The 26164-nt window shown below is 41.9% G+C and overlaps 1 pseudogene; it reads right to left on the bottom strand.

Moving 5' to 3' along the window:
* Positions 1 to 307: 307 nt before the first annotated feature.
* LOC119517984 lies at positions 308 to 18646 on the bottom strand (annotated as a pseudogene).
* Between the last annotated feature and the right edge of the window lie 7518 nt (positions 18647 to 26164).

Consider the following 26164-nt stretch of genomic DNA (forward strand, 5'->3'; position numbering starts at 1 on the left):
ATTGATCCATTTTGAGTTAATTTTTGTTTATGATGTGAGGTAGGGATCCAACTTCATTCTTTGGTATGTGGAGATCCATTTGTCCCAGCACCATTTGTTGAAGAGACTATTCTTTCCCCCATTGAGTGGACTTGGCACCCTTGTCAAAAATGAATTGGCCATAGATATATGGGTTTATGTCTGGATTCAATTCTATTCCATTAATGTGTAAGCTTTTTCCTTGGATTTTCACTTCTTTTATTTATGTTTTATTTTTTATTTTCCCTTTGAAACTTTAATTCTTTTTCTTTAGCTTATGTACAGGTACTTAGTACAAACCTGTAGCAGCTTTATGATGCTCCTGAATCTTTGGAAGATACTAAACCTGTTCATCTTCAGAATCATTAGGAGAGTATCTTCAGAGGAAGCTTCACTACTGCCTTCTCTACCAATGGGATTTTGATATCTGTTTTAACATAATATACAGGCATACTCTCAACAGGTTCATCTGAGATCTTTGCAAATGCATTTCAAAAACATCCTGAAGCATTCTTGCCACTGTCACTACTTAATGATCTGGCAGATTATATTCATAGAAATTCATGATGTTATTCTAATATCTGCAGCAAATTCACAAGCATCTTTATATTCTTGGTTGTCTAGTTTTCACTTAATAGTTCAAAGAGCCATTGGATTTTTGACAGCGCCTTAGTAGTTATGGAGTCCCAAAGCTCATTAACAGGATTATAAAAGAGCCGTGCATCTTACAAGTGTTTCTCTGCAAACATTTCTTTAAGAATCTCACTGTAGTACTTTAATCATTCAGGTACTTTAACATTCTTTACAACTTTATATTTTTTGCTGAGAATCTGGCAAAATCCAGCACATTTTCTTTTATAGGTGGCATTCTCATCAATTTTTTTTTCCCTGTAAATGTTGGAAAAATTCATTACTTTAACTATTGAAGGAATTGTATCTGCTTCCTTCTTCACACCTCTGGTAGACTGAGCCAATGTTTGTGAAGTAGAGTTGAGTGGAGCTCCTTGTGTCATGTTGAAGAAAGAAGTAGACGTCTCAGGAAATACAGAGGGAATCTGGTGCTACTTAAATACTTTTTCTGGTGCTTCAGGGTTTGGTTTCTCTTTGACAGAAGAAAGTACAACATTCTTTTGAATGTCTTTTTTTATTCTTCCTTTTTGTAGCATTTTAGATAATTTCTGCAAAAACAACCTCTCTAGAGCTTATGCCATGAAAACAATATTATATCCAGGTTTGTTGTATAGATAATAATGTAAAAACATTGAATTTAAGTCCTAACAGAATATAAAGCACTTTTTAATTGTATTTAAGTTCATTGGGTTTATTAATAACAGTATAATAATTGGATAACTTTAGTTTCACAGCACCCACAGGCTGTTGAAGTTTTAGAGAAGGTGGGATAGTAGGTAAAATGTCTTGAATTTAGTACTCAATGGAAGAGGAGACTTGTGTTCTACATGATCCCATATATCTTTCACATTGGGAGAGAAAGAGCTAAAGGAGGCTACCTTCAGATGTTCTGTTCATCTAGAAGCTTCTGCAGATCCTGTGTACATAGGAGAGATATTTTCCATTTCCACACTTTCATTCTCTATTGTCTCTTTAGATCTTGCAAAAAGTCATTGGAAATAAGCACAAACTAAAATAAAAGTGATAGATGAATTTCCCTTAAATTGTGTCCGTTTGCTTCAGCAAGATGTGCCAGTTTAGATGTGTTATGCCCCCCAAAAGCCATGTTCTTTAATGCAATCTTGTGGGGGCAGATGTATTTTGTCTTGATTAGGTTGGAACTTTTGGATTAGGATGTTTCCATGGAGATGTGACCCACCCACTGTGGGTAATACCTCTGATAAGATTATTTCCATGCAGGTGTGGCCTCGCCCATTCAGGGTGAGTCTTAATTAAATCACTGGAGTACTTTAAAAAGAGCCACGGAGGCCCAGATGCTTGCTGCAGCTGAGAGACACATTTTAAAGACTGCCGTTGAAAGGTGGCACAGACATTTTGGACAACACCGTTTTGAAACGCAACCTGGGAGCAAGCAGACGCCAGCCATGTGCCTTCCCAGCTAACATAGGTTTTCTAGACACCCTTGGCCTTCCTTTGGTGGAGGTATACTTGTGTTGATGCCTTAATTTGGACATTTTCATGGCCTTCAGACTGTAAATTTGTAACCAAATAAACCCCCTTTATAAAAGCCAATCCGTTTCTTGTAATTTGCATAACAGTAGAATTGGAAAACCAGAACACAAGATTTCAGACTGACTTAGAGCTACAGCAGTGGTTTTCAAACCAGGGGTGCTTCCCCAACCCCCACCCCATGGGGATATTGGCAATGTTTAGAGATATTTTTGATTGTCATAGCTGAGATAGGAGGTGCTGTTGGGGCATCCAATGGATAGGGGCTACGTATGCTGCTAACATCCTACAATGCACAGAACAACACCTTAAAACACAGAATTATCTGGTCCAAAAATGCCAATAGTGCTGAGGATGAGAAACTCTGAACTAGAGAGTTAATGCTGGTCGCTCTGCGTTAGAAACTTCCTTGAGTTCACCAGACCAGGAGGTAAATTTTTCACACAGAAGGGTCTCTGTTGTCTTAACTGAGTTTTAACATTTTTGGTGTGCTGAACATTGGGGAAATCAGCTCATTTCCTTGTCATTGCTCAAGGTACATGATTTCTACCCCAAGAAGGGTTGATGCCTTTTCACAGTAATTATTGCCTTAGCTTTGGCCTAGCAACTTCTCTTCCATTTTAATCATAGAGATTGAGGGTAGCATATGTCTGAGACCAAAAATTTAAATTCATATGGAAAAGTATCCTAGAACCTTTCTTCAACCACATATGATCTTTCATCCAGAGGTGTATTCTGGAGAAGTGAGTATTGGTAAGATCACATGAGACCACATAGTTTTTCAACTTCATTAGTGCATTAAAAGAAAATTATTCTTTTCCTCCAAATCTTGTTACTCTACCATTCTTCCAGTTCCAAATCAAAGGTTGGAATAGCACATAGCATCAGAAATGTTTTCAAATTAGTTAGCAGGCCTCAATATCTCCAAGAAAATAGTCACATTTGTAACTGCAGTACCTAAAAGAGTGCCAGGTACATAGTAGATGCACTAGAAATGCTTGTGCAGTGGATGAACAGAACTTGCTGAACCAAATAAATGGAGACATTAGTTTCCATAGGCTTGCTCCAAACATAGAGGAGAATAGGCTAAAACTTCAGAAAGATGCTGAATCATGGTGATAGAGTTTGGGCTTCTAGGAATTGAGATTATGGTGATAGCATGGTAGTACTTACTGCATTTCTGGATTCTAATTAATGCAGTGATCACACAAATCCCAGATATTGTGATTGGGAGGATGTCCCAGAGTAGGAACAGATTATCAGGGGGAAAGCTTTGCTTGGCTGTGGAGGGAAAAGAATAGCATCAGATCTCATGTGTTTCCAATTGCTGGTACTCATTCTATGTCTATTATATTGATGCTACCATAGACAGTATATTTTCACTTCCTTACCTGGCCAGCTCAACAATATGCAGCTGCTGGGATTTTTCTTGTGTAACTCTAATTGAACAGATACTTGTGGGCAAATAGTTTATCAGATATGGAAAGTAAAAAAAGACAATTTTAACTTTTGTATTTATTGAGTTAAGTTGGCACAAGAAGATTCTAAGGAAATACTTATTTAAAAGCCATCTTGTCTTCGTACTTCATTTTCATAGTTGATATTACTATGTATACAACTAATAATTGGTTGATATGTTTTATATGTACCTTATTTTTCCTTCTCTAGCACTTTCATGGCTTCTCTCTCTTAACATGTTCTCTTAATACACACACATAAGTTACAAGAGCCATTTGCATTCACTTTTAGAAGTACTTTTTCACTGTTCAGTCTAGAGCTTCTGTAAGGAAAGAAGAAGCCCATCAAAGAACTAAGAGTGAACTGTGGCTTGGTACTAGGCTGGGCCCATCTTGGTGGAGAGTTCTTGCAGGCTAGTTATCAGTCCCACAGGTATCACAAGGTGGATATGAGAGATGGTGTGGGTGGACAGAAAAATAAATGTATTAGTGTATGTAGGTCCATCCTCCTGATCAGGAGCAGCAGCCATACCATTCGTTCCTCAACCCCTTGGAGTAATAGCTAGCAACAGAAAAGGCAGGGACACAAATTGAAAGGAATATTAATAGCTCATCCTCCTTGTGGTTTATCTGGAATGGCTTACAAATAATTGTCACACATTTTAAAATTTATTATTCATTTTCTAATTACCAAGCCTAGTAGATAATTTTGGTGTTTGTCTTATTGAATATGCCAGTTTGGATGTATTACGTCCCCCAAAACTCCAGGTTCTTTAATGCAGTCTTGTGGGGGCAGATGTATTGGTTTTGATTAGGTTGGAACCTATTGGTTCAGTGTTTCCATGGAGAGGTGACTCAATCAACTGTGGGAGAGAACTTTCATTGGATTATTTCCATGAAGGTGTTGCCCCACCCATTCAGGGTGGTTCTTTTTTTTTTTTTTTTTTAATTAAATTCAGTTTTATTGAAATACATTCACACACCATATCAGGGTGGTTCTTAATTGGATCACTGGAGTACTTTAAAAAGAGCCACACAGGCCCAGATGCTTGCTGCAGATGAGAGACAGTTTGAAGACAGCCATTGAAAGCAGATTCTTGCTCCAGAGAAGCTAAGAGAGGACAAACGCCCCAAGAGCAACTGAGAGTGACATTTTGAAAAGCAGCTGCAGTTAAGAAAGGACAAAAATGTCCCAAGAGCAACATTTTGGAGAACGCCATTTTGAAACACCACCTGGGAGTAAGCAATGCCGGCCACATGCCTCCAAGCTAACAGAAGTTTTCTGGATGCGAATGGCCATCCTTTAGTGAAGGTACCAGATTGTTGATGCCTTACGTTGGACACTTTATGGCCTTCAGATTGTAACTTTGTAACAAAATGAACCCCTTTTATAAAAACCAATCCATTTCTGGTGTTTTGCAAAGTGGCAGCATTAGCAAACTAGAACATTGGACTTATCAGCATTTGGCCCAGTTGAAACCTTCCCTTCCTTGGATTTCTATGACCCCACATTCTTCTGTTCCTATTTGTTGCAACTCTTTTTTCATGGAAGGCTCTTCTTCCTCTTGTCCTTTAAATATGGTTGTTTTCCATGGCCCCATTCTCCTCTTACTCGCCCTAATTTTCCTGGGTGATCTCATCCACACCCAAGGCTTGAAATACCATCTGATTTCTAAATCTGCATATCATATTTCTGACCTCATTGCTGTGCTTCAGATTTGTAGGTCCAGCTCCCCATTAGATGTTTGAATGCCAATACCTCCATCTTATTAACACTGAATTCACTATGTTCTTTTCAAAGCATATCTCCAGTGATATATACACACGATGGAATACTACACAGCTGTAAGAAGGAATGATGTCATGAAGCATATGACAACATGGATGAACCTTGAAGACATAATGCTGAGCAAAATAAGCCAGGCACAAAAAGAGAAATATTATATGCTACCACTAATGTGAACATTGAAAAATGTAAAACAAGTGGTTTATAATGTAGAATATAGGGGAACTAGTGATAGAGAGCAATTAAGGAAGGGGGAATGATAATCCAATAAGAACAGATAAGCTATCATGGGTAAATTTAACATTCTGGGAATGCCCCAGAATGACTATGGTCTGTTAACTTCTGATGGGTGTGATAGGAACAAGTTCACAGAAATGTTGCTATATTAGGTTATTTTCTTGGGGTAGAGCAGGAACATGTTGGAAGTGAAGTAGTTATCTTAGATTAGTTGTCTTTTTCTTACTCCCTTGTTATGGTTTGTTTGAAATGTTTTTTTTTATTGTATGTTTTTAAAAAATTTTTTTTATATAGTTGATTTAAAAAAAAGTCAATTAAAAAAAAAAGTGTATCTCCACCTGTATTCAAACATTTCAGTTACCCAAATAAGAGTCAGTAAAGTCTTTTCTTGTGCTTACTTCCCAGTAGGCTCTTATGTACTTTCTATTCTTTATTTAGAATTGATTCCTTTTTCCCAACCTTTTGGAACTGCCTTAGTTTAGGTTTTTCTCATCTGCCACCCCATAGCCTCCAAACTGGCCTTTTGCCTCTAGTTCTCATAGGCCCTAATAATCCCTACACATTGCTGCCACAGTAATCATTCTAAAGTGCATATTTGATCATAGTGCACACTGCCACCCATAGACTAGGGAAAGTTGGTTTTTATTTTTTCTCCAAAACACAAGATTACGTGGAGACATCAAGTGATTACCAAGGTTGGCCTCTCCAGACCAGAAACACACACATTAACAAAGAAGCCCTTGCTGTTATCCTGGGAGTCTAGAAGTTGTTCATGCTCTAGAATACTCCCTCTTTCCTTTCAGACGCTATTCCCCACCCATCCTCAAGCCTCACTCAACCTGGACAGAGGATGTGTATATGAGGGAAAGAAGGAGGAACCAGTGGCAGCAAACTGGGTCTGTCATGACACCTATTTTAGAAACCTGCTAATGAACCACAGGGATGACCAGAATCCAAAATGCACAGCTGTGCAAGGGCATCTGTGCATACCACTTGTTGGACAATATGAGTGGGATACCCTGATTTATCCCCTTCCACACACACATATGCCTTCCAGTATATCAGGGGTTGAAAAATTAGGTAGGATGTATGATTTCTGGGGAAGATGGTGGAGTACGAAGTTTCAGGACTCAGTCCTTCCACCGAAACAACTATTGAACAGGCAGGAACTGTCTGAAACAACTATCTCGAAACTCCAGAGGCCAGAAGAATACTGTACAGCATCCAGGGAAGAGCAGGAGGAAGAGGCTGATAAACTATGGAAAGAACAGTAAATTGTTCTCTCCTTGCAGTGGCTACTGGTGCCCATCCCCCCTCGCAGCTGCCATGGGGTCCAGAACCTGGCTAGCTCACTGGTGATAGTAAAGAACATAAAAATCCTCTTTCCCAAAAATGGGGGTGGGCATGGTTGGTTACTGATCATGGCTTTTGATTAGCAGATTCAGATTACTAGGGGACTGGCTGTGAGAGAAGGTATTGTTTCAACTCACCTTGTACAAAAGCAACAGCAGCCATTGTTTCAACCCTCCCTGGACAGGGGCAGAGGTGGTAGAGATTTAAAGATCCAGTGCATCCTCAGGGCTGCAGGATACAGTTAGCTGAAGGCTGCATTTGCTGGGCAGGCCAGGAAAGCTCAGCTTTGGGAAGCCAGCAGAGAAGCTTTTGGCACCCTTCCTGATCCCTTCCCAGGGCACTTTGTAGTCAGTCTGCACCCCCTTTGGGGGGTCCCTGGTCCATTTTCACTGGGAAATACTGACTTGGGAAAGTCCTCTCTGGGGTGACCCTCTTCCTAGAATTTGCCCTCCCAGCAAAAGCAGCTAGAGACAACAAAAGGAGTGTAAAAGAGGCGAACACTTTGGGACAAAGGCCTGCTGGACCCAGGAGAGAAAGGTCTGTCTCCTGGGAAACAGAAGGGACAACCAAACTCCTCTAAACAGGAGAACTCCAAAACAACTAATGAACAAAAGCCCAGGACAAGACAGAAGCCCAGATAGACTGGGAAAATCCTGCATACTGCATTCACCTTGGGCAGACCTTCCTGATAGGAGGGCTAAAGTTAAAAAAAAATCTGTCTTATCACCTGCTGGTTACAAAATCAAGAAACATACATCCCAGGGAATGAATCCCAAAGTTAACATTTTTAAATGTTGACTGTATAGTGTATAACAAAAGAATACAAGACAAACAAACAGGAAATTGTAGCACATCCAAAAGAAGAAGATAAAAATTCAGAAATCACCAACAAAGAAGACAAAAATGTGGACATACCAAATAAAGCCTTTTTAAAATGATCTCAAAAATGCTCAAGGAGATGAAGGAAAGTGCAGAGAAAGAGCTAAAGGATATCAGAAAAACAATGAATGATCAATATGATACTCTTTAAATAAAGAGAGAGAAATTCTTAAAAGTTATAGAGATCAAGACTACAATAACTGAAATGAAAAATGCCCAGGAGGGTTTTAAGAGCAGTTTGGAGCTGGCAGAAGAAAGAATCAGTGAACTTGACAAAACACTACATGAGGAGAAAGATAAAAGAAATATTAAAAAGTGAAAATAGCTTAAGACAGCCATGAGACATCATCAAGCACACCAGTATTCACATTACAGGAGTCCCAGAAGAAGAAGAAAGAGAAAGGGGAAGAAGAAGTAGTCAAAGAAATAATGATAGAGATCTCCCCAAACATAGCAAAAGACAAGAATATGCACATCTATGCACAGAGAACACTAAATAGGATAAACATGAGGAAGAATATACCCCATCATATATTGATTACACTATCAAATGCAAAGGACAAGGAGAGAGTCCTGAAAGCTGTAAGAGAAAAGCAATGTGTTACATACAAGAGAGTCCCAATTAGATTGAGTGCCAATTTCTCAACAGAAATCATGAAGGCAAGAAGGTAGTGGGTTGAAATACTTAAAATGCTGAAAGAAAACAACTATCAGTCAAGAATTTTATATATGGCAAGACTCTTTCAAAAATGATGGTGAGATTAAGACATTCTCAGATAAACGAAAGCTGAGGGAGTTCATCACCACTATATGTGCAGTGCTAAAGGGAGTTCTTCAGACTGAAAGGAAAAAACATTAGACAGTCATCCAAGGCATCATAAATAAATAAAGACCTGCAGTAAAAGTAACTGTGCCGTTTGGATATATTACGTCTTCCAGAAAAAGCCATGTTCTTTAATGCAATCTTGTGGGGGCAGACGTATTAGTGTTGATTAGGTTGGAACCTTTTGATTGATTCCATGGAGATGTGACTAGTAACACATTTGATTAGGGTGTGACCTGTTGATGGGATTGTTTCCATGGAGGTGTGGCCCCAACCATTCAGCTTGGATCTTGACTTAATTACTGGAACCCTATAAAAGCTCACAAAATAGAAGAACTTCAGAAGAGCTGCAGCTAAGAAAAGACAAAATGCCCCAAGAGCAACATTTTGGAGAACGCCATTTTGAAATGCAACCTGGGAGCAAGTGGACACCAGCCACGTGCCTTCCAAGCTAAAAGAAATTTTCCAGATGCAAATGGCTATCCTTCAGAGAAGGTACCCTGTTGTTGATGCCTTACTTTGGACACTTGATACTAGCATGGTACTGGCACAAAGATAGACATATTGATCAATGGAATCAAATTGAGAATTTGGAGATAGACCCCCAGATCTATGGTGGACTGATCTTTGATAAGGCCCCCAAAGCCACTGAACTGGGACATAACAGTCTATTCAACAAATGGGGCTTGGAGAGCTGAATAGCCATAACCAAAAGAATGAAAGAAGACCTCTACCTCACACGCTACACAAAAATTAACTCAAAATGGATTAAAGACCTCAATGTAAGAGATGGTACCATAAAACTCCTGGAAGATAATGTAGGGAAACATTCTGTACCTCAAAGGAATTTGTCAAAAAGATGAAGAGGCAGCCAACTCAATGGAAAAAATATTTGAAAACCATATATCTGATATCTTGCATATAAAGAAATCCTACAACTAAAATGACAATAGTACAGACAGCCCAATTATAAAATGGGCAAAAGATATGAAAAGACATTTCCCTGAAGAGGATATACAAATGGCCAAGAAACACATGAAAAAAATGTTCAGCTTCACTAGCTATTAGGGAGATGCAAATTAAGACCACAATTAGATATCATCTCACACCGATTAGATTGGCTGCCATTAAGCAAACAGGAAACTACAAATGCTGGAGAGGATGTGGAGAAATTGGAATGCGTACTCATTGCTGGTGGGACTGTATAATGATATAGCCACTCTGGAAGACAGTCTTAGAAAACTAGATATAGAGTTACCCTTCAATCCAGGAATTACACTTCTCGGTATATACCCAGAAGATCTGAAAGCAGTGACAGGAACAGATATCTGCACGCCAATGTTCATAGCAGCAATATTCACAATTGCCAAGAGATGGAAACAACCCAAATGTCCTTCAACAGATGAGTGGATAAACAAAATGTGGTATATACACACGATGGAATACTACAGGGCAGGAAGAAGGAACGATGTCATGAAACATATGACAATATGGCTGAACCTTGAAGACATAATGCTGAACAAAATAAGCCAGGCACAAAAAGAGAAATATTATATGTTACCACCAATATGAATACTGTGAAAAATGTAAAATAAATGGTTTATTGTAGAATGTAGGGGAACTAGTGATAGACAAAAATTGTTGGGGACGATTAAGGTAGCATGTATAAAATCCACCCTCAGTGATGCCGGAGATATGCAACATGACAGCTAGGGCTGATGCAATAGCGGTTTAAGTTGCCCTCAGCCTTCTACAGAAGTGATAGCCGTTCGCGCCTAAGATTTGCGCCTAGAGTGCTAGCTTTACTACCTGCCTTCTACCCCAGCAACAGTAGCCACCAATCCTGTGCTAGCCTTACATCTGCCATCCGCCCTAGCAACAGCAGCAGCCAATCCTAGACCGCCACCCACCTTTGCAGCCACCAATCCTAGGCCACCACCCGTTCGTACTAGCCACTCCCTCTACCTTAGGGTATATATACCCTGCCTCTTCAATAAAGTTTTGCAGCTTGATCAGAAACCTATCTTGCTGTCGTTCCTCGCGTCTCTTGTCCCATACCATTCCTCCCTCACAGGATTTGGAGCTTCCGTTGAACGTCCTGCCGGCCGGGACAAAAAATAGTGAAGGGAAAATGATAATCTAATAAGAACAGATAAGTTATGGAGGGTGTTCCAGTTTGCTAATGCTGCCCTTTTGCAAAACACCAGAAATGGATTGGCTTTTATAAAGGGGGTTTATTTCATTACACAATTACAGTCTTAAGGCCATAAATTGTCCAAGGTAAGGCATCAACAAAGGCTACCTTCACTGAAGGATGGCCGATGGTGTCTGAAAACCTCTGTTAGCTTGGAAGGCATGTGGCTGGCATCTGCTGATCCTGGATTGTGTCCCAGTTTCTCTCTCAGCTCCTGTGCATTTTTCAAAATCTAGCCCTTGGGGCATTTTGTCCTCTCTTAGCTTCTCTGGAGCAAAAGTCTGCTTTCAATGACCATTTTCAAAATGTCTCTCTAAGTTGCAGCTCTGAGGTTCTTCTGTTTGTGAGTTCCTTTATACTACTCAAGTGATCCAATTAACACCCACCCTGAATGGGAAGGTTAACATCTCTATGGAAATTATCCAATCAAATCTTTCACTCAGAGTTGATTGAGTTACATCTCCACGGAAACAATCAAAGAATCCCTATCTAATCAACACTAATATGTCTGTCTCCACAAGATTGAATCAAAGATAATGGCATTTTGGGGGGCCATAATATATCCAAACTGGCATGGAGGGTAAGCTTAATGTTCTGGGAATGCCTAGGAATGACTATAGTTTGTTAATTTCTGGGAGGTATGGTAGGAACAAATTCACAGTAATGTAGTTATTTTAGGTTTTTGTTTTTCTTATTCCTTTGTTGGGTTATGATCTGTTTATTTTCTTGGGGTAGAGTAGGAACATATTGGAAGCAATGCAGTTATTTCAGGTTCTTTGTTTTTTATTATTCCTTTGTTTTGGTTTTGTTTGAGATTTTTTTTATTGTTTTTTAATTTTTTGATAAAGTTAAAAAAACAATGAATGAATGTGAAAAAAAGTAAATGAACAACGTGGGGAGGAGGAGAATGGAATGTTTTGAATGTTCTTTTTTATTCTAATTTTTATTTTATTTTTTGGAGTAATGAAAATATTCAAAGATTGATTGGATTTATTGTGGTGATTGATGCACAAATATGAACAACTAATTATACACTTTGTTATGTGAATATATCTCAATAAAATTGCATTTTAAAAAAATTGGATGCAAAGATCAAATGAAATAACATACAGCTTGTTTCACCCTTTTTCTAAGGGACATTGCAACATCCATCTAACAAAGTAGGTGCAAAAATTCAAATGAGATCATGTATGAACAACTCTTATATGGTACCTGGCATAAAGAGAAGCAAGTACCTACTCCAGATATCCACATGTCCCAATCCCTCACTTCACTCAGGTCTTTACTCCTGTGTTCCCTTGTCAGAGGGGCCTTCTCTGATTCTTCCTAAACAGCAGCATGTTCTCCAACCCCATACTTCTTGCTGCTCTTTATTCCCTTTCCCTGAATTTATTTCTTTTCAGAACACTTATCTTCAGCTGATATTTATATATCAAATTACTTATTGGGCCTTGAGAGCAGGGGCTTTGTCTGTTTTGTTTATTGCCATCTTTGTAGGGTCTGGAACATGACCTAGCCCAGACCAGGTGCTCAATAAATACTTCTTGAATGCTTGGCTAAGCACTTGGTGATGAGGTCTGGCTCCCAACACTGCATATTAGAATAATAACCTTGAAGAAGCTGGTTAACCTCTTTGGGCCTCAGGTTCAATTTCTGCTAAATGGAGATAATAATTTCACAGCTACATGCCTTCCCATCTGACAAAGTTGTTCCAGACACCATTGGCCTTTCTTCACTGAAGGTATCCTCTTGTTGATACCTTAGTTTGGACACCTTTAGGGCCTTAGAACTGTGAATTTGTAATCTAATAAATCCCCCTTATAAAAGCCAATCCATTTCTGGTAGTTTGCATAATAGCAGCTTTAGCAAACCAGTACAGATTTTGATACCAGAAAAGTGGGGTGTTTCTGAGTTTGAAAATACAAAACATGTTGGAATGGCTTTTTCAACAGATAAGGGGAAGATACTGGAAGAATTGTAAGGAGCTTGATAGAAAAGACCTAGATTTTTTTTTTTTTTTTTTTTTTGGTAGGAATATGGACTTTAAAGATACTTCTGATGAGGCTTTAGATAGAAATGTTGTATGTGTCATTGCAAACTGGAAGAAAGGTGATCTTGTCCTAAAGTGGCAGAGAATTTGGCAAAATTGACAGAATTTGAAAGTGATAAGCTGGGATACTTAGCTGAAGAGATCTCCAAATTAAGTGTGGAAAATGCAGCCTGGCTTCTCCTTGCAGCTTGTAGTAAAATGCAATATGAAAGAGATAAGCTAAGAACTGAACTCCTGGGTACAAATAAACCAGAAATCAATGGTCTGGAAAATCCTGGGCTTCCAAAAATGATACCTCAGAAGGTAGTGTGCCATGTGAGGATTTAACAAAACTTGGGACCAGCCAGCCATTTTAGTACAAGCCAGGATTGGAGATGGTGTTATCGGGAAAGGATTTGTGGAAAGTCCTATTGTCTGATGGTTTTGACCCCTGTATGCTGCATGCCAAGCCAATAAATTTTTTGTGAGATCTGGATAAATGGAAGTACTGTAAGTCTGGACTGGAGGGGATAGAGAAAGGACAAGCTAAGGCAAGGATGATTTCAAGGGCAGAACCATGGAAGCTAAGGTCTGGAGTCAAGAAATCTTGGGCCAGGAGAGCGGACCCACAGAAGTACATGGATAGGGTAAGTTTAAGAGTGCCTTGGAGTTTAAGAATGTTGCCCCCTTTGGGTTCTCACATGCCTGGGGTATTGAGGGGAGCTTGGCTGCTCCATTTTTCAAAAAGAGTGTTGGTGTCCTAGACCTCAGAGAGGGTAGAACACATTCCCTGGGGATTGGGGAGAGCCTGGCCACCATCCCACTGTTTGGAGAGGGGAGAGCCTTTGTCCCAGAGATAGAGAGTCCAGGTGGCACCTTGATGCTTGAGGAGGATGGGGCCGAAATCAAGGTGGTCTCCCCAATGCATGAATATATTGGAGCAATCACCCCAGCATTTGAAGAGAGCAAGGCTGTTGCGTAAGACTTTGGAAAGGGTAGCACTACTGCTCTCTCAAGCACTAAGGATAAAACGTCATTCTATAAATGACTCTCAGACTTTGAAATCTAATGGAATTTGCCTGCAGGTTTTTGGAAACATTTAGGTCCAGTGACCCCTGTTTTCCTTTCAGTTTCTCCCTATGGCAATGGAATGTTTATCCTATGACTGTCCCTCCATTGTATATTGGAAGTAACAAACGTTCTAAGTTGCACACTGTTTTTGTTTGTTTGTTTGTTTTTTGTTTTGCCTTAGGACAGACCATGTCTGTAACTGATTTTGATAAGACTTTGTATTTATTTAGTGTTATGGAAATGATTTAAGCTTTTGTGATATTGTGATGGAATGAATGTATTTTTGCATTTGGAAAGAACATGTCTTGCTGGGGTCCAGTGGGTAGAATGTGCTGGTTTGAAACTGTTATGTACCCCAGAAAAGCCATGTTCTTTTAATTCAGTCTTGTGGATGTGAACTTATTGTGGGTGGGGCCTTTTGATTAGGTTGTTTCCACATAGATGTGATCCACCCAACTGTGGGTGAGACCTTTTGATTATATTATTTCCATGGAGATGTGATCCTGCCCATTCAGTGTGGGTCTAAATTAGATCACTGGAGTTCTTAAAGAGAGCTGAGAGCCTATACAGACCCAAGTGCTTGCAGACACTTGGAGATGCAGACAGAAAGACATTTGGAGATGTAAGCTAAGAGATGAAGCCTAGAGTTTTCCCTGGAGAAGCTAAGAGAGGACCTCCAGATGCTTAGAGAAAAACACCCTGGGAGAACAAGCAAGGATGCACAGGAACTGAGAGAGAGAGAATCTAAGAGAGACAGAAGCCCAAAGACATTTTGGAGAAAGCCATTTTGAACCTAGAACCCAGGAGCAAAGGAAGCAGCCCCATGCCTTCCTAGCTGGCAGGTGTTCCAGAATCCATTGGCCTTTCTTCAGTGATGGTATCCTCTTGTTGATGCCTCTATTTGGACATTTTCATGGCCTTAGAACTGTAAATTTGTAACCTAATAAATTTCCTTTATAAAAGCCAATCCATTTCTGGTATTTTGCATAATGGCAGCTTTAGCAAACTGGAACACAAATTGATGATGACATGGCCAAGGAAGGGAATTAAACCATTCTACTGATAATTGAAGACTTGTGATTTCAGTCTTTCTTTTCCATATTTTCTGATATGTTGAATTCACTCAGCAGGGTATTCCATGCTGTTCAATACACAGGGGTCACGGTTCAAGGCAGAACAGTGGCTCCCAACAATGGCAATCCAGCATTGAGAGCTATTGTGACAAAGTCTTATCAAAATCAGTTACAGGTGTGGTTTGTCCTAAAGCAGAATTCCTCTCTGGCTGTAGACCTGTGAAACTTAGAACAAGTTATCTGCTTCCGATATACAAAGGAGGGACAGTCATAGGATAAATGTTCCCATTGTCATAGGGAGAAATTGGAAGGAAAATGGGGGTCACAGGACCCAAAGAGTTACAGAAACCTGCAGGGCAAATTCCATTACATTTCAAAGTCTGAGAGTCATTTATTTTCAAATACTACACACACACACACACACACACACACACACACACACACACACACATTTTTTTTTCCATGAATTTGCAGGGAGCTTTCCGGGGTTACATTCATTGTTAACCTAGGCATAATGAGTATCCCTAAAGTCATACATCTAGCTCCCGGGGGAACTGGGGGTCCTGGATTAATGATATAAATAATCTGTGTCATTTTTCTGGTATAAATTTTTGTTTAATCCTTAAATTTTGGGTGACCCCAGAACCCCATGGGCTTAGGATTCCCAGCCAGTGTGGCTACATTGGCCTGGACCATGGCCAATCAACCTTATTTTCCCCACTTTCTAATGCTTGTGTCACAGGCAAGAGCAAATTATTTTCACTACCTTGTGGCTGTAATGTTGCCTGTCCTTTTACCTGAATCTGCAAGGCTTACATGGGTCCTGCAGTTACCAACTCAGCAGGGGTGGGAGTGGCTGCTAGAGGTCATGAATTGAGGCTAGTGAGGACTGGATCTAACCGACAGGTCCACTGATGCAAGGATTGTTTGTCATCTTTTAGCTTTCAAAAGCCCATTCATTCTTTAACACAAAACACAGTTACCTTGCACTTGTGGCAGGCAGCTTAGATGCCGTCCCACATTTCTTTCCCCCATAAGGGGCAGCCAACAATGGTCCATTGCTCTTGCTGCCACTGTTAAGCCCCAGTACATTGCCCAGTTATCAGTACATCTCCTGGTTTGTGAACAATGACCATCCATTCAGTCCTTAATTCAGCCCATTGGCTGCTTTGCATAGTCCCAGTTTCCCATCATATAGAGTCCATACTAGGTTGCACAGCTATTGCCATCCATCCAGGTGGTGGGCTGCCCATGTGCTAATCCATCAGTATACCAGACAGACTCTGGTGTGCTGCCACATCCATCAACAGTGGGCACAGAAACAGCCACCTCAGGGGGATCAGCAGGGAGGGGCAAGTGTTGTTCTTTCACACAGGAAAGTGGTCTTAGAATATCATGCATTTCTGCGCTTACGGGGCTGTTGTTATAGACACTGCATTGCAGCAGGTAGGCGTCAGAGTGCTCAGCTGAGCACCCCCTGAGTGTGGTTTATTTTCTGTGTCTTTTATCTACCCCTGTATGGGGATGTCAGTGTGCAATGATTCAGGGCATTTTTGGGTTAGTCCTTCAACTTGCAGCAGGCCCTTTTCCAAAGCTGAGATCAAAAGCCAGGGGGAACTCATTTTGCCTATTGCCTTTGCCACAAACCCCACCCAAGGCCAATATCTATTGGTACTGGCCACATCCAATTCACAAGGCATGTCTGGGTCCACCTCCCTTAAAGCTTGTGCCTGTGCGATGGTTTGCTTAGCCTTTTCAAAAGCAGCCTGTGGTGGAACATCCTACTCCCATGTTTTTCCTTTCCTAATTAGGACATTTAGAATCTGTGCTAAATCGAGTGTGAATGGTCTCCAATAGCACAACAAACCAAGGAAAGCCATTTATCAATTGGGGCTGGGACTGGCTTTCTGAGCAGGGTGGGTAAGGAGGGTGGGGTGGGGTAGAAGACGCTGGGGTAAAGGACCACAAGATCAAAGAGAAATAGGAGAAAGAGGACATAACAGAGGGGGAAGGGAACAACTATGTGGAGTGGGGTAGTTTTGCACTTTATCAACAACATCAGAGGGAAGAGTAAAGAGAGTGACCTCTGCTGGAGGTTTCCACATTTTAAAATCTTGAGCTACCAAACCATGGCAAATTCTTGGACTATGAGATATCCTGTGGTAGCACAGTAAATGTCTACTCTTGTCCTCCCCACATGAAGGCAAGCACAGGCTTACTGGAGGGATCAAAAGAAATGCTAAAAAAGGCATTAGCAAGATCCAACACAAGATGCAATTGGCCTAATTGAGCACTTAGGTCCTGTAGTTAATTCTATATGTGGCATCCTATCCCCAGTGTCCCTGTATATTGTTCTTATTTGGGGATCTCGACCTACCCCCTATGCTAGGGGGAAGGGGATCTCCCAGACCTCCTTGACTGGAGGGTGGGGGCAGAGGGCTTTTATGTGGTATCAGCCGTGTCTTTCAGCCAGAATCCTGTCCTCCTCTAGTGACCTGGTTTCAAGCTTAATAAACCTCTGCTTCTTGGGCAGCTTTTTTCACAGTTCAACTAATACTGCATTTGGCTTCCCATCAATATCATTGATTTTAGCTCTAGCAGCTATTAGAACTCTCCACATTTGTCTACATGACACTCGGTTGGGACCATCATGTCTCCTTGGAAGGCTACCCATAGCTCTGACTCCAGCTGTCCTTCACTTAGGGGATCTGTTTCTCCCAGGTGTGTAATCATTGGGGCAGCCTGTGAGATAGGCTGTCCCATAAATGTGCTAACAATGGGCACCAGAGTCACATAACACTTACTGGGAGCAGTATGTAGAATTACCTCATTAATTCCTGCAGTGTAGGTTACGCTATCTGGTCCAATGGCACCCAGTATATAAACTGCATGCCTCATCCCTAGACCCTGCAATACATCTTATAGTTCATCAATGGTATTCTGGGGGGTTTGATGAGGCAAATCCCCCTTGTGGGATCACACCTCCTTACACTGGAATATAAGCCAATTAAGTAGCAAATTCATTTCCATTTTAGGGGCCAACAAATAGATGCATTGATGAAGAGAAGAATGGATGGTGACAGAGGACAATTTACTCATCTCATACCCCTGAAAGCAATACGCTGCCTGCACCAGTATCCCACAATCGCAGTAGACAATTTGATAAAAATTCTTTAGGTTTTTGCCTATACTGAGTCCCTATTTCTCGTAATCTTGCATTGTAACATGTAGTCTTTGCTCAACAGGTGTGGCCAAGGCTGTGGCCACATTAGCGGCATCATCTCCATCTGCCTGAGGGCCCAGTTGGGCTGGGACATGCCCTGACTTAATCTTACTTTGGACCAGAGGGTGAAAAAATGTACACCCTTCATCCTCCTTTTCCTGGTCAGACTGGGAATCCTCGTCATCTGAAGAAAAATCCACTGGGTCCCAACCTTTGGGAAAGTTAGACTATGTCTTACTTGAATCTTAAGTAACTTCCTCCCCCTTATCCTAGCACAATGACATGCTAATATTTCCAAGCTTTCATCTGCTCAGCATACCCTCTCATTTAAAGCATCTTTCAACTCTGCTTAGGCTACCGGCATATCCCTCTCTAGCTTAAGTTCCTTTCAGGCAGCCAACTGCCACTTAGGCCATCAAGGCCTCTTCCACAGCTGATCGCAGGCCCTCCAAAAGTGGCCAGGCTACAGCTGTGGTGGCCTGATGGCTTTCCTTTTTCTTACGAAATCCCAACTGTCTTGCAGCCTGTTGCAGGATGGCTATTAGTCCAGCTGGGGAGCTATACGCATCTCCATAGACCCCTGGTGGTTCCCATTTGCCTAGGAGGGTAACCACCACTCCCAACATGGACGTTGCAGGCCATCCTGGGATCTCCCCAGAAAATCCTCCCTTCCAAGTATTCAAGCTTTCTGCAGCCAGTCGTTCTGTGGCCTCCTGGATGGCTGGCCAAATGCTCCAGCCCGATTCCACCCCAAAGCCAAAGAACACATCAGGCAAAAAGTTCCCCACGAATTTTAATAAGGACTTACTTACAGGAGGATCTTTTCCAATGGCGGCCGGTTGGGAAAGGAAGTCAATGATCCGCATAAACAAGAGGGAGAGAAGTGCCTTATATAGCTCAGTAGAACCTTGCTAAATTTGGTTACAAAGAAACCTCAGCTGAGTCTGGTGAAAGTTGATTACCAACAGCGATGAGGCTTAATGACCTTCAGTGTCTGTGCTCTGGTCTCAGGGTCCACGGTGTGCTCAAGGCTCCACCCTTGTCCCTAAGGGAGGGGATGGGTACCGATCCCTGGGCTGCTGCATCAATCTATAAGGGAAATAGTAAATATTCCATAAAAGGAGCAAAGTTCTGACACATGCTACAACATGGAGGAACCTTGAAAACCTTTATGCTAAGTGAAAGAAGCCAAGCACAAAAGGCCATATATGTTATGATTCCTTTCATATGAAATATCCAGAAATTGGCAAGTCCATAGAGACAGAAAGTAGATTAGGGGTTGCCGGGAAATGGAGGGAGAGGGGAATTGGGAATGACTGCTAATGTGTACAGGGTTTCTTTTTGGGGTGATGGGCATGTTCTGGAATTAGATAGTGGTGATGGTTGCACAACGTTGTGAATATACTAAAATCCACTGAAATGTACACTTTAAAATGGTGACTTTCATGTTGTTGGAAGGGAAAAAAGCCTCCCCAAAAACTGTGCAGGGAAATTTGGGAAATACAGATAATAAAAAATGATAAAATAGAATATATAGCTAAAAAAAAGAACTTAGTCTATAAAGACGTGAGTTTTCCCCAATCCCTCCACACTGGAGAGATGCAGTGTGGACAAACGGCCCAGCCCACAGCCCCTTCCAGTGAATCTGATCTCAGAGCAGTCAGAGAAGCTGCTCTGGCAGCAAAGCTCTGGTGGGGGTGTGAGTGCCGCACCACCACTTCTCCTAAAGAGAAAGAATTGGCTGGAGCAGCATCTTAAATTTCACAAAGTGCTCTGGCATACGTTATCTCACTGAGGGGTTAAGAGTGCCTTTTAAAATAAAGGTTTTCCCTGACTATAAAAGAAACAGACATCCAGTTTAGAGAGAATGGTGAACACAGAACAGCATAAAAAGTCACCTATAATCCCACCATCTGGAGGTTTTACTGCCAATGATTTGTGCATATCCTTCCAATGGAAGTGTCCTTTTTGGATACTTCTTCTAAGTGCCTCTGATTCAGTGAACCAAAATCGAAGGGCATGTGAACCCAAGAGGCTAAATCGTGTTTGCTCTCAAGCAGCTCACAGACTTGTCTCCTGAAGGAGTCAGATCTATTAGATTGTAGGTGCAGCCAGAGTGCTGGCAAAGCTTACATTACATGATGATAGCTTGACGAAATGAATGGAGTTGGCGGGAAAGGGATGGACTGGAGAAATGTATATGGTGAAAATTGGTGAGGACTTGCCAGACTGGAGCACAGATGTGAGTTGAATCCACTTGCCCTGGTGGGAGGCAGGATTGGGTGAATAGAGCTGAGCAAGAGGAGTTTGATTTATGGCAGAGGATCTCCCACAGGAGACCCTCCTCCCCCTGCCCAGGGTCAGGAAGTCTCCCACCCATGGCGGGACTATTCTTCTCCCACCCCTCCCCTGCCCTTGCCGCCAAAAGCCGGTGACCCTGATAGACTTTTGCAGGTGGCCCTACAAGCCATTCTTTAAACTTCATCAACATCAAAGTTTTTAATTATCATTTAGGCCTTTCTACTCAAAGCAAAACTTTGTGGATCAGTGGTATCAGCATCACCTGGGAGCTTTTTAGAAATGCAGACTCTCAGGCCCCAGCCAAGGGCCCCTTAAACAGAATCTGCATTTTAACAAGTTCTCCAGGTGATCTGCATGAAGAATTCAAGTGGGGCAGCACTAGTATAGACCATGTTGCTCTCCTACTTAAAACCCTTCAACAGCTTCCCAGTGCTCTCAGACTCCTGACTGTGGCCTAGAAGCCCTAGGGGGTCTGGTTCCTGCTGCCTCCCCAGTCTCCACCTGCTCGGTGCTGGCCATCTTCAGTGACTTGATCACTCTGTCTCCCTCACTGCTGTTCCTTCCAATTCTCCTGGTTCACTCTCACCCGATCACCTCTTGCAGGGAAAGACAGGGCCTCCTCACACAGCACCATGGACCTTTCCTTCAAAGCATTTGTCTCTGTGGACTCATTTGAATGATCATTTGATTCATTTTGATCTTCCACCTAAAGACCAGCAATCCCATGAGGGCAAAAGCCATGTTAGTTTTGCTTACAATATGTCCCCATGACCTCGAAGAGTGCCTGTACATAGGAGATGCTCAATGTTTGCTGAATGAATAAATGATGCTCACACCAGACTCATCCTTATCTTTGTGCCTTTGTCCACAATGTTGCCCTGCCCCAGAATGCCTTCTCTTGCCCCATTCATCCTCTACCATGAAGCCTGCCTTCATCATAAAGCCAGCCCACTCCCACCCCTCCTTTGCCATATCATAGGTAATATCAGGACCAGGCACTTCACTGCTTTTTGCTTATTTCATGTGGGTTAGTTTTACCTTTCCCAACCATGCTGGTTTGGAGCTGTTGTGTACCCCAGAAAAGACCATGTATTTTTAATCCATTCTTGTGGGTGTAGACCTATTGTGGGTGGGACCTTTTGATTAGGTTGTTTCCATGGAGATGAGACCCAGCTCATTCATGGTGGGTCTAATCCCCTTGTGGAGTCCTCCATGAAAGGATAAAAGACAGATGAAACTCAAAGATCTCAGAGAAGCTGAGAGTGAAATGCATAGAGACATTTGGAGACAGCCATTGAAGCCAGAAGCCAGAGGAGAAGGATCAGCAGACGTCACCATGCACCTTCCCATGTGACAGAGGAATCCTGGATGCCATCCAGCCTTTCTTCAGAGAAGATTATTGCCCTGCTGATGCCTTGATTGGGACATTTTCATGGTCTTAGAATTGCAACTTGCAACTTAACAAATCCTCATTATTAAAAGCCAATCCATTTCTGGTATATTGCATTCCAGCAGCTTTAGCAAATCGCAACACCAACTAACATACTCAAACCTCTTGGAGGGCAGGAATCACAGGCTCAATTTCTATGGTCCACCCTGACAGGTAGTAGCTTAGATTTTAACCTACAAGTCACATATACCTCATTATAATATTAAAAATGACACCCATCATCATATTAAGGCTGCTATTTTCTTGCGTACATTCGGTGACTAACCATGTAATCAATCTGTGCATGCTCAACAATTAGATCATTTCTAATTACATCATCTGGGGCCATTGTACTTATTATCCTAAAACCTGCCCATCTTTTGATGCTATAAAGCTATCAGAATTTCTGCTGTTTGGGGAGACAGATTTTAGACCAATAGTCCATCTGTTCTCCTGCTTCACGCCTAGCAATAAAATTCTTTCTCTCTTTGAAACCCTGGTGTCTCAGGAATCGGTCCTTCAAGCACATCTGGCAAAGGAATCCACTGCCTTGGTCCAGTAACACAAAGATCATCTGCTTTGATTTATCTCTGATTCTTACTTTCTTGATGTAATTGCTGAAGTCTTGGTTTTAATTTTCCTTTTATGTTTTTTCTCTTTATTGTTCTCTCCCTCTTGTTTTTTTTCATTTCTAGGAAGCCTGTATAAATTTCCTTCTAAATATTTTAAACTTACTCAGACTCCCCAGAAAGCTCTAGCTTTGTAGTGCTTTCCCAACTTTCCAAAAGAAAATTTTAACTGTTGAAAACGTAATAGAACTGTCAAATATAAGCAAAATCTGATGTGTAAATTGTGAGACTTGAGTCAAGGTTCTCATGGTTCTGCAACAGTATAAAACAGCCAACTTTACAATCCAGGAAAGAAAACTGAAAACCTCTGCCAATGCAGTCAAATAATCTGTGTGACCCCAACTTCTCTTCTCATCCCACCACTCCCTCCCTCACAGCTGAGTCATTTGGTTGATGCTTGTGACTCACACATGTTTTAAGTAAATGGCTCTTAAGACAAGGACCTTGATAGTTGGGTCTTGGCAGACTGGCAAGCCCTGCTGGAGCCAAAGCCTCCCTCTTTATTTTGGGAATACCGAGAGGTATGCTGCTCAGCAGAAACCAGATCTTTTGCTTCCTGACTCAAAAAGGAAAAAAGGCAGAGCCAACCTGCCAAGAGTCCTCTGAGCCCATCACCGTTGAGACCACCTGAGCTGGAACAAAAGCCCCTAAATGTCAAAATATTCTTTTCCATACACAGATGAATTGTCTAAGTAGTAAATTAAAAATAACTAAAACTATAATTTTGTGCTAAATCTGGTACCCCTTAATGTCAGATCTAGTACCAACACCCACAGTATAAATATTAAGAGAAAGATGTAACATTAGGAATATTATAAACCTCAACTACCCTCTTTTTCCCTTCAAATTGGAAAGAAAATCATCACTGTTCAGTTTGAGAGACAGAACACTTCAGCTAAGCTGCTCCACAGAAATATAATTTAGGAACCAGAGCCCTAAGCCAATGCCTTAGCACACACAGCACAATGTAAATGAGCCTCTAATGTTCACGGAAGAGACCACAACTCTAAGCTGTTCTTCTGAATCTGCTTTCTGATTTTGTTAAAATAACACTGGTATGCCCTTCCCGAATTCTTGGGCTATTTGGCTGCTAACTTGCTGAGCAGTCGTGAGCAGTTCCTTTAAACTCTCTGGGCCTCAATTTTCACATCCTTAAAATAGACTGAAAACACCCTGAAAGTCGCTTCCAGCTCACAGGGTGACAGACGGGGGCAGCACAACAGCGCAGTCTCCTTTTTCTTAACCCTTGTTGCCGTGGACTCGGTGAAGATCCTGGAAGTCACATACCTGAACCTAAGTTAAAAAGGACCCGTCAGCACCAAGAGCTGAAAGAGTTTGATGTGGGGGCACTTGGGTCGTGGTGTTCCCTGCTTAGTGTGTGACCCATGGCTTCAGATAACTAGGAGGGGAAACGAAAGCCAACAAGTTAGAGCCAAGTAAGTCCTGGGCACCTCCTAGGCACGGGGCAGGGACAGAAGACAATTTGGCTGCCCCACAAGGAGGGCTCTCAGGTGATGCAAAACACACTGACGAGCATTTGGATAGTGAACCTGGGTCTCCAAAACTCTGCCTGTAAAAGATTGTGGGTTCGTTTTTTACAATCTAGAAAGAAAACTAACTAAATAAAAGCCACCTAGAAAGGAAAGTCTGCCTATTGAGATAAGTTGCCTGTGATCGTAACCTGAGCGACCTAAAACCAGGGCATGACCACGAGGAAGAACAAAGGTTGGGCAAACTCTGGGGATGTGACTCTGCCCTCTGCATGCTCAAGAACCACTCACAGAAAGCTCTGAGGACCCTCAGTATCAGTTAGCGAACGCGGGAAAGTTCAGACCCTCCTCACAACATACCGCGAAGCACCAAACTACCAGGATGGCACGTTTTGCACAAGGCAGGAGTCAAGCAAGAAGACAACTTCTTTCTTGGCATATTAAAATAGGAAAACCAGTGTTTTGGTACTTAAATACCACGGCACAAATAAAGCATCATAAAGGGATTCTGATCAACAGGAAAAATCTATCAGTAAAAGGAGAGAAAAAAAAGACACTCTGCAAGCATTTCTTATTTATGTCACATACTGCAATTTGAGGAATCTGATTTTTTTTTACAGTAAATATCTCAAAATTGAAAAATGAAAATGGGAGCTGTGCTCCAATTTGGTCCTATCTACTGCCACCACAGACCTAGTCCAATGACGCTTCTGCCAAGATGGTGGGAACTCGTCTTTGAGAACCACCCCAGAGCTAGTTTTTTAGCCACAGATTGTTTTATTAGCCATACTCCATTTTGAACAAGATTATCTTAAATACACTTATTCACCAGAATTTGGTGGTTGGAAAAATTCAGATTCAGTCTATAAATATCACATTTGCCACCACTGAGGAAATTTGAAATAATGGACCACAACTCTGATGATGATTCTCCAAATGTGTTGGAAATAAGAGACACCCAGAAGACTCTTCTAGGGCAGGAATGCGTCTTGGAGGTAGTCTGTTCAAAAAGCAGTCAGGTTGTTGGTAACTAGTTATGCCAAGCTATCCCATATTAAGATAACAGTGCATGCACTTACATGCTGAAGAAACATTCTTTATCTTTTGTATTACAAATCAAAGAGTGAGGCTCCACTTCTGAGATGTTTCTTTCTTGCTGTTTCCAAATAACTGCAAATCATAGGTTTTCTGGGGGTGCTGTATCACAGAGGTGGCACCTCCCCTTCCAACCTCCTTTCACATGGTTCAGGATCTGAGCCTGTGAAACTTGCTGTGAGTATGTGGTTTGAGGAAGATCCTTTCCTATCAGTCACCTCCTTCAGGGGTGTGATCTGGGTAACCCACAGAACAACCCCCCTCATCACTGGGTAGAAAGACCAGACCCCACATTGGGAAGCCTGATGGAGAGGGAGGAAGGGTACCCCAAAAAAGGGAGGGGCAGGCCTGTTGGCTTTGCCTGGAAGGTAGGATGTGAGCTTTGTGGGTTGGCTGTTTTTGGACTGGTCTTGCTGGTGAGTTCTGTTTAGAATTTTATTTTAGCACCCAGAGTTCCTCCTCCCTAGTCACTGTCCTGCCACTGCAGGAGTGGGAAGTCCATCCCATATGTGGCAGACCCTTTTTGGACAGCGCTCAGCTCACAAGGACACACTTGATTGCACTCCCCACCCCTCCAATCCCATCACCTTCTTGGGAGTGGGCTCCTGGCACCAGTGTTAGACAGCCACCCTATCCACCGTGGAGTGGAACTCAGGTGAGTACAACGTAGCATCAAGGGGTAGGGATGAGAAAATTTTTGACTCCCCCTTCCACTCCTCACAGCACATGCCTACAAGTCACTGCAAGCAAAGTTCTTAAATAAGTGTGCCGCACACATTTTTCCAACCAGCCTGCCACCCCTGTGCCTCTCTTATAGAGAATAATGCTAGAGTACCTCGTGGTGAGCAGCTGACCCAGGCCGGACCACTCAACCAGTTTTGTACGGGTATAAACTGACAGCACGTTACCTGGACCCACACTGCTTTCAGCCCTGAGGT

The sequence above is a fragment of the Choloepus didactylus genome, chromosome 1 (assembly GCF_015220235.1).
Source record: "Choloepus didactylus isolate mChoDid1 chromosome 1, mChoDid1.pri, whole genome shotgun sequence".
Lineage (NCBI taxonomy): Eukaryota > Metazoa > Chordata > Mammalia > Pilosa > Megalonychidae > Choloepus > Choloepus didactylus.